We start from the raw sequence: 8,538 nt of genomic DNA on the forward strand, positions 1-8,538 counted from the left end.
ATGTTTGGTGTTCTTTAATTTTATTTATATATGTAAAACCAGTTTTTAAAAAATAACTCCTTAAAAATCCATGAACAAACTCCCCAAATTAAGAACATGAACTTTAACAGTTATTTATATTGGTCTCTGTGCTCTTTACTGACAAAGGCAACAGCTAAAATATTCGCCATTAGAAAATGATTGAGTTGGCTGTGGTATATTCATTCAGTGAAGGAAAAAGCCAATTCTAAATAGTCTATATTAGATGTTTTTAAATGGATGTGAGCTCTGCACTGCCAGATTAATCATCAACTTGGATCATATCACATTCTCATTATTGGTGCAAAAGCTGCAATCCTTTTTAATTTATCAACTTATTCTATTTTTAATTTTAAGCTATGTAGCAACAAGCATCATTGAATCCAACACCTAACTCAAGAATAAGGCTTTTAAACATTACGGTGCATGGCTGTATACTCCCTGCTCTTAGTTAATAGCCTACTAATTATTTTCACGAACTTTGTGCAGAATTGGATAAATTTTAAATCTAGCATCATGGCACATTCTCACAAATAATCCTAGCTTTATCTTACTTTATGACTGTACAAATCCTTTCATTTATTTATTTAATTTTCAATGGAATAATCTGACCAGGATTAGTCATTAACCTTACTTCACATCACATGCTCCATATTTGTTCATAGTCTGCCCTTTTTTAAATAATCATTTGAGATACAATCATATTAATTCAATAACTTATAACCATAAATAATTACCTGAGAATCTATACTTGAACACCAAAAATGCCAACAATTGCCCACAGGCTGATTACCCACAGAAATACATGACTAGATCATCCTCCCACCAACCCAGAATGCCAACATGGACACTCATGTGTAACCTGTTTTGTCTTCATTCACTTACACATTTATTCATTTACTCATTCATGCACTCACTGATTCATTTACATCAATACACGCCATAACCAGGAACAACTAAGACCTAAGAACAGATCCCCAATTGGCTCTGAACTCTATTCCCCTAGAGGGAAAAACTAAGTCTTTTTCTAATGGACCTCAGAGTTAGGGTTTAATCAAAATTCTTGATTCATATACCCCAGAACTCTCATCATTGATCCAAGCTCTTGTTTATGGATTGTTTATGCATTCATTATTTACTGATTATTTCATTCATGGTTTCATTGAGTTAAAAAAAAATGATTCCCGTGAATCACAAAAACCCAAGAGCAAGATCTTTGAATATTGCAGAGAGCTGTTACAGCTATTTATTCCCCACAGAGCTAGCAAATGAGGTCTATTTTCAATTGGCTCTCAGTGTTTCACATATAGATTAATCAATAACCCTGCATCATGCCCATCCCATGGGCATGTAGTTTTACTACTCCCTGTTTACTCATCTTTCATCTAATTTCTTCATATTTTAAAAGTACTACAATGAACCTACTATCTTACCCCACAACTAGAGCACTGACAATACTTTCTATCTTTCTAGGTGCCCCCTCCTCCATGATTTAACAATCTAGACTGTTATCAGCTGAAAAATATTCTTTAAATGTTGTGCAAAAATAAAATGGAGTATTAAGCAACTGTGAAAATGAATGCAAAATCCCCCAACTTTATTTTTAAAGGATCTCAGTTTCACTAAAATGGATCAGTCTTAACCCATGGTTCATTACACTTTCTCAGCAGTGGTCCATATGTGACATCTTTTGATTTTATGTCTGCAGTGGCCACTCATTCCTTTGAAACAATTCCATGGACCACATGAATTACCTTCAAACCAAGAACACAAACTTTTTTACTTACATGAGTCCCTTTGCTTTTCATCCACAGAAGTGACAGCCAAGATCTTCATCATTGGTAATGAATAAATCAGATTGGGGTATATTGAATCTGTGCAGTAAAAAACAGATTTTAGAAAACTGAAGAGGCAGTGTCGATTTTTTTTAAGAGACCTTAGTCTTACTGTAACAGGTTTATCATAAAACCCTGTTTTCATCACACTCAATTAGCCCAAAAATGGCCCTCTTTTTATTTATTTTTTAATTATTAATGTACATAATATGACGACAACTGCTAAATTTACATCCTAGTAGAATAATTAAGAACTGTGCCTGTTCCAAATTCTTTCTATTAAACCTTACTCACATAGGTAAGAGCCCATATTACCTTCTTTACAGGTCTTCCTTGATTAGAATGAGGTGAATTTACAACATTGTTTCTTGATATATTCTCACCATGTTTGACCCTACTTTATGACTTTATTCATATATTTGTTTATTTTTTATTTATTTACTCATGGAATAACTTGTTCATTTTTTCAAAGCAAATGCAAAATGGTCTAAAATACTATTATAGGTAACTATCTCTATGGCTCTTTACCCAAAGTGGGCATAGCTCAGTCCCCTTTTATTTATACGCATGGCAGAAGAGTACAGTGAGATTAATAAACCATTTTTAATGACACAATATACTCATTGGTCCATGTTTGCCTTCTTTTAAATAACCTCTTCCTTCATTCACTAACAATAATATCACTTACATACCCCAGGTAAGGATCCTAAATAACACTAACATCTGCCCATAAACTCAATACCCACGGACTTCCCCGGTGGCGCAGTGGTTAAAAATCCACCTGCCAATGCAGGGGGCACAGGTTCGAGCCCTGGTCCGGGAAGATCCCACATGCTGCAGAGCAACTAAGCCCGTGCACCACAAATACTGAGCTCACGTGCCACAACTACTGAAGCTCACGCACCTAGAGTCCATGTTCCACAACAAGAGAAGCCAACGCAATGAGAAGCGCACGCACTGCAACGAAGAGTAGCCCCGCTCGCCACAACTAGAGAAAGCCGGCGTGCAGCAATGAAGACCCAATGCAGTCATAAATAAATAAATTTATAAAAACTCAATACCCACAGAATAACAACTAGATGTGTTTTTCAAAAATGATACTGGTTGAGACAAACTGATTTAATCATAACTCCTCTCATGTCATGAATTCTTAATATTGGCCCATGCTTGATCTTCTTTAATTAAGTAGTTCTGTAATCGATTATTACATTTCCCTTTTCCCCCCTTTCTTAATAAAATTAACAACCACCAACCCAGAAACAACACTGACTCTTACATAGAGTTGCCCATAGGTTCCTGATCAACATGTTAAATGCCTTGGACCCTTCATTTATTAGAACTCAACTCCTCACAAATGTTTTAAGAATAATCTGTTTTTCATCAGATACTCTCGTTGGTGGTTATCTTGCCCTCTTTGCCTTCATTAAATAATACATTTATTTATTTACTCATTACTGATACACTAATAAAAGGATCTATACCTAAGATCTATCAAAGCTAAGAGCAAGATGCCTGCATTCCTAACTTCAGCTACAAGTTCATGTCCCGCCACGGCAGGAAATTAGGTTTGTTTTTATAATGGACCTCAGAGTTATGGGGTCTAATCAAAATCCTTGGTTTGGACACCTCCGAGTACTCATCAGTTATCTAGGCTTGGGCCTTTTTTCTTTATTCATTTATACATTTGTGTATTAATTCATTCATTGATTGACTAATCGTTAATCAATATCCATTAATCACCACAAGGCAAGAATAAGATCTAAGAACATTACCACCTTCCGGTTTTTGCTCATTTCTCTCAGAACTAATACACTCTTTCTACAATGGACCCCATTATAGCACATATGGATCAATCAACCGTCTTCATGCAAACCCAAACTCATCAGGGCCATTCTTGGTCCTTTAATCTTTCTTTAATTTGCAACAAAACAATCCAGGAACATCTCATTTTACTTCACTAACAATTTTCCACCTTTCCTTGTGTTTTGCCTCTCGATAGATTAGAAACCTAAATCTTTATCCCTGATGGAATGTGTAAATCAACAGTGGTAAATAAATAAATAAAGCAAAATAGTAAACAACTGTAAAATGAATGAAGCAACCTCTTTTATCTTTTTTTTTTTTTTTTAAGTGGACCTCACTTGTTCAATCTTAGGTTAATCTGGGACTTCCCTGGCGGGCCAGTGGTTAAGACTCCGAGCTTCCAACGCAGGGGGCATGGGTTCGATCCCCGGTCAGATAACTAAGATGCCACATGCCACAGGGCATGGCCAATTAATTAATTAATTAATTTTAAAAATTGAAGAAGAAACAAAGTTGGGTTAATCTAAAATTTTGTTTCATGGCACATTTTGCCAGTGCTCATTTTTGACCCTTATTATGTATTTATCTATTTGCTTATCTATCATTTAATTTGATTAGTCATGGATTAATTTAATCATATGGCTATCATTAATTAACAAGAGTAAATCCAAGCTCATATAACTCAATATCATAAAAACAAACAACCCAATCAAAAAATGGGCAGAAGGGGCTTCCCTGGTGGCGCAGCGGTTGAGAGTCCGCCTGCCGATGCAGGGGACACGGGTTCGTGCCCCGGTCCGGGAAGATCCCATATGCTGCGGAGCAGCTGGGCCCGTGAGCCATGGCCGCTGAGCCTGTGTGTCCGGAGCCTGTGCTCCTCAACGGGAGAGGCCACAACAGTAAGAGGCCCGCGTGCCGCAAAAAAAAAAAAAAAAAAATTGGGCAGAAGACATCAATAGACATGTTTCCAATGAAAACATACAGATGGCCAACAGGCATATGAAAAGATGCTCATAACGCTATTAGAGAAATGCAAATCAAAACCACAATGAGGTATCACCTGTCAGAATAGCTATTATCAAAAAGTCTACAAAAACAAATGTTAGAGAGGAGGTGATGAGAATGCAAACTGGTGCAGCCACTATGGAAAACAGTATGAAGATTCCTTAAAAAACTAAAAATAGAACTACCATATCATCCAACAATTCCACTCCTGAGATATACCTGGAAAAAATGAAAACACTAACTGAAAAAGATATATGCACCCCAATGTTCATAGCGGCCCTATTTACAATGGCCAAGACATGGAAGCAACCCAGAATGAATTTCTGCCACTTGTAGCAACGTGGATGGACCTAGAGAATATTATGCTTAGTGAAATATGTCAGACATAGAAAGACAAATACTATATAACTTATGTGTGGAATCTAAAAAATAATACAAATGAATGCATATGCAAAACAGAAACAGATAACAGAAAACAAACTTGTGGATATATTGTATAGCACAGGGAATTATACCCATTATCTTGTAATAATTTATAATGGAGTATAATCTGCAAAAAATACTGAATCACTATGCTATAGAGCTGAAAATAATATAGTAAATCAACTATACTTAACTTAAAAAATAGTAAGCCCACAAGCAGCCCAAACTGAAACATTATAACATGAATTTATCTGTGAACCTTAAACAAACAGGTTGGAGCCTAGACTTCATATTCTTTACATGGACACCAGCAGTGAAGGATGTACTTGCTTTATAACTTAAAAGTGTTCATCACTGGTCCATGATTTGCCCCCTTTTAAATAACTGACTGTGACATAAATGTATTCATTCATTCCCTTACAATCCATAGCTTGGAATCCAAGGAAACTGATCAAAAACGCTGAAAAAAAAAAAAAAACACTCTGAAAAAAAGAAACGAAATTGAGTTATTTGTAGTGAGGTGGACGGACCTAGAGTCTGTCATACAGAGTGAAGTAAGTCAGAAAGAGAAAAACAAATACCATATGCTAACACATGTATATGTAATTTAAGAAAAAAAAAAAGGTCATGAAGAACCTAGGGGTAAGACGGGAATAAAGACACAGACCAAAAACAAAAAAACAAAGACACAGACCTACTAGAGAATGGACTTGAGGATATGGGGAGGGGGAAGGGTAAGCTGTGACAAAGCGAGAGAGAGGCATGGACATATATACACTACCAAAGATAAAATAGATAGCTAGTGGGAAGCAGCCGCATAGCACAGGGAGATCAGCTCGGTGCTTTGTGACCACCTAGAGGGGTGGGATAGGGAGGGTGGGAGGGAGGGAGACGCAAGAGGGAAGAGATATGGGAACATATGTATATGTATAACTGATTCACTTTGTTATAAAGCAGAAACTAACACACCATTGTAAAGCAATTATACTCCAATAAAGATGTTAAAAAAAAAAAACTAATATCTGTCAACCTGTTCATTTCCTACAGAGATAACAAACTAGATCTTTGTTGTTGTTTAATGAACTCAATGAATAAACTGGATTAACCATAATTCTTATCATCTGACACAATCTCAACACTGGCCCTCTTTAATTTTCTTATTTATGTAAATATCTTCCCTTTTTTAAAAAAGGAAGGTCAGTGCCTTTTTTAATGGACTTTAGTGCTTCACAAACATATTAGTAATAGTTCTTGCATCATTGGTCCATGCTTTGCCCTCTTTTTTCATTCATTTATACACTTGTTTAATTTATGCATTGATTCACTTAAACAGTAATAACATAATCAATACTCGGGAGACTCAAAGTCTAAGATTAAGACCTGGCGAACTTCCTAATCACTGACTAGAGGCTCACTTCCCACAGAGCTGAGACTGCATTTTTTTTGCCGTGGATATCAATGGTGCCAAAAGGATTGACCAATACCATTATCACTATGCTGCCTTCATTTGACACTTGCCATGCTCGACCCTCTTCTGTTTAGTTGGTTATTTAATCAGCTATTTGTCCATGTCATTTTCTTTAAAAAAAATAATAAATTAATTTAAGACTAGCAACACACCACCAATCCAATCCAACAGCACTGATTACTACACACATCTGTTCATATGTTCATTACCCAGACGGATTAACCACTTTACATTGTTTTTATGGGCTTTAGTGCTTTATTTAAAATAATCCTTGTGTCAATATACACTTTAATATTTAGTGTGTGCTTTTTCCCATTTTTCTCATTCATTTATCCACTTTTCATTAATTGGTCCATTACTTGACTAATAATAATACAATCAATACCCATGGGTCAGAAAAACATAAAGGAAAAGATCCTTGAGTATCCCTCTCATTAGTCTATAGCAGTGCTGGCCAATAAAAATATAATGCAAGCCTCCCATATATTTTAAGTTTTCTAGAATCTGTATTTTTAAAAAGAAACAGGTGAAATCAATTATAACTGTATATTTTATTTAACCCAATAGATCTAAAATACTATCATTTCAACAAGTAATCAGTATAAATAACTTATTAAAGAAATATTTTATGGGCTTCCCTGGTGGCACAGTGGTTAAGAATCCACCTGCCAATGCAGGGGACACGGGTTTGTGCCCTGGTCCGGGAAGATCCCCCATGCCGCGGAGCGGCTAAGCCCGTGCGCCACAACTACTGAGCTTGAGCTGTAGAGCCCGCGAGCCACAACTACTGAAGCCCACATGCCTAGACAACTAGACAAAGCCCACACACAGCAACAAAGACCCAACACAGCCAAAAATAATAAATAAATATATTTTTAAAATATTTTAAAAAAAGAAGTATTTTACACATTTTGGTACTGACTTTTCTGAATTTGGTGTGTATTTTCCACATAGGTCACATCTCAGTTCAGCCTAGCCATGTGCTCAGTACCCAACTGTGGCTAGTGGTCATTGTATTGAACAGCACTTGTCCATAGGCTAATTTCCCACAGAAACAGTACACTAGATGTCTTTCTATAATGATCAATAACATGAATCAATCAACATTCTTGCTACATAGCAATCCCCCACTCATCACTGGCCTGTTCTTAGCCCTCTTACTATTAATTTGTCTATATTTCAAAGATGACACAGTGAACTCTTCTGAGCCTACCATCTTCTTCCACAATAGAACACTGATAATATCTCTCCACCTTCCTACGTGCTACCGTCTTAACCAGTTATCAGCATAGATCTTTGTCAGTGGGGAATGTCTAAGTCAAAGTCACAGTGGATATAACATGAGTGTGGAATAGTCAAATGCCAATAACATAAATTAAATGGCCTTGGTGTGTTTTTAATGGAATTAAGCTGTGTTGAATTAGATTCATCACAATTCTTGGTTCATATCACACTCTAAACACTGGTTCATGCGTGGTCTACCATTATATTAACAAGTGATGAATGAAGCCATTTGTTTCTTTTAAGTAATACAGTCAACGTCCATGAGCAAACCATCCAAACCAAGAACAAGGACTCTGACTGTCACTTACATCGGCCTCCATGCTCCTTACCCACAGAGGTAAGCCCTTCATCAGCTAAGGATGGGTGATCAGCTCTAGTGCATTCATTCTGTAGAACAGAAATCAGGCATTAAAAAAAAGTGAACAGTATTTGATGTAAACTTTTTAAATGAATGTTTGTTGTGAAATACTGAATCAACCATAATCCTTGCCTCGTGCTTGGCCCTCCTTCTCCCCTTTGACCACAAACAACACTCCATTTTTTAACTTAATTAATGACTCTCAACGTTTATATCAATGAACATCATTGAACTGATCACCTACAAGAAGGATACGAATGGTGGCCATTACCAACATCCACCTTTGTTCTCCCTCCTATACAGGTGACAGCTGCAGGTAGGAAAGCTCATATCTTCGGCCCAGC

At 36.5% G+C, this 8,538-nt stretch overlaps 1 pseudogene; it reads right to left on the reverse strand.

Annotated features, from left to right (window-relative positions):
* Positions 1 to 1,048: 1,048 nt before the first annotated feature.
* Positions 1,049 to 1,118, reverse strand: LOC117311450 (small nucleolar RNA SNORD113/SNORD114 family; annotated as a pseudogene).
* Positions 1,119 to 8,538: the final 7,420 nt, after the last annotated feature.

Source organism: Tursiops truncatus, chromosome 2 (assembly GCF_011762595.2).
Source record: "Tursiops truncatus isolate mTurTru1 chromosome 2, mTurTru1.mat.Y, whole genome shotgun sequence".
NCBI classification, from domain to species: domain Eukaryota; kingdom Metazoa; phylum Chordata; class Mammalia; order Artiodactyla; family Delphinidae; genus Tursiops; species Tursiops truncatus.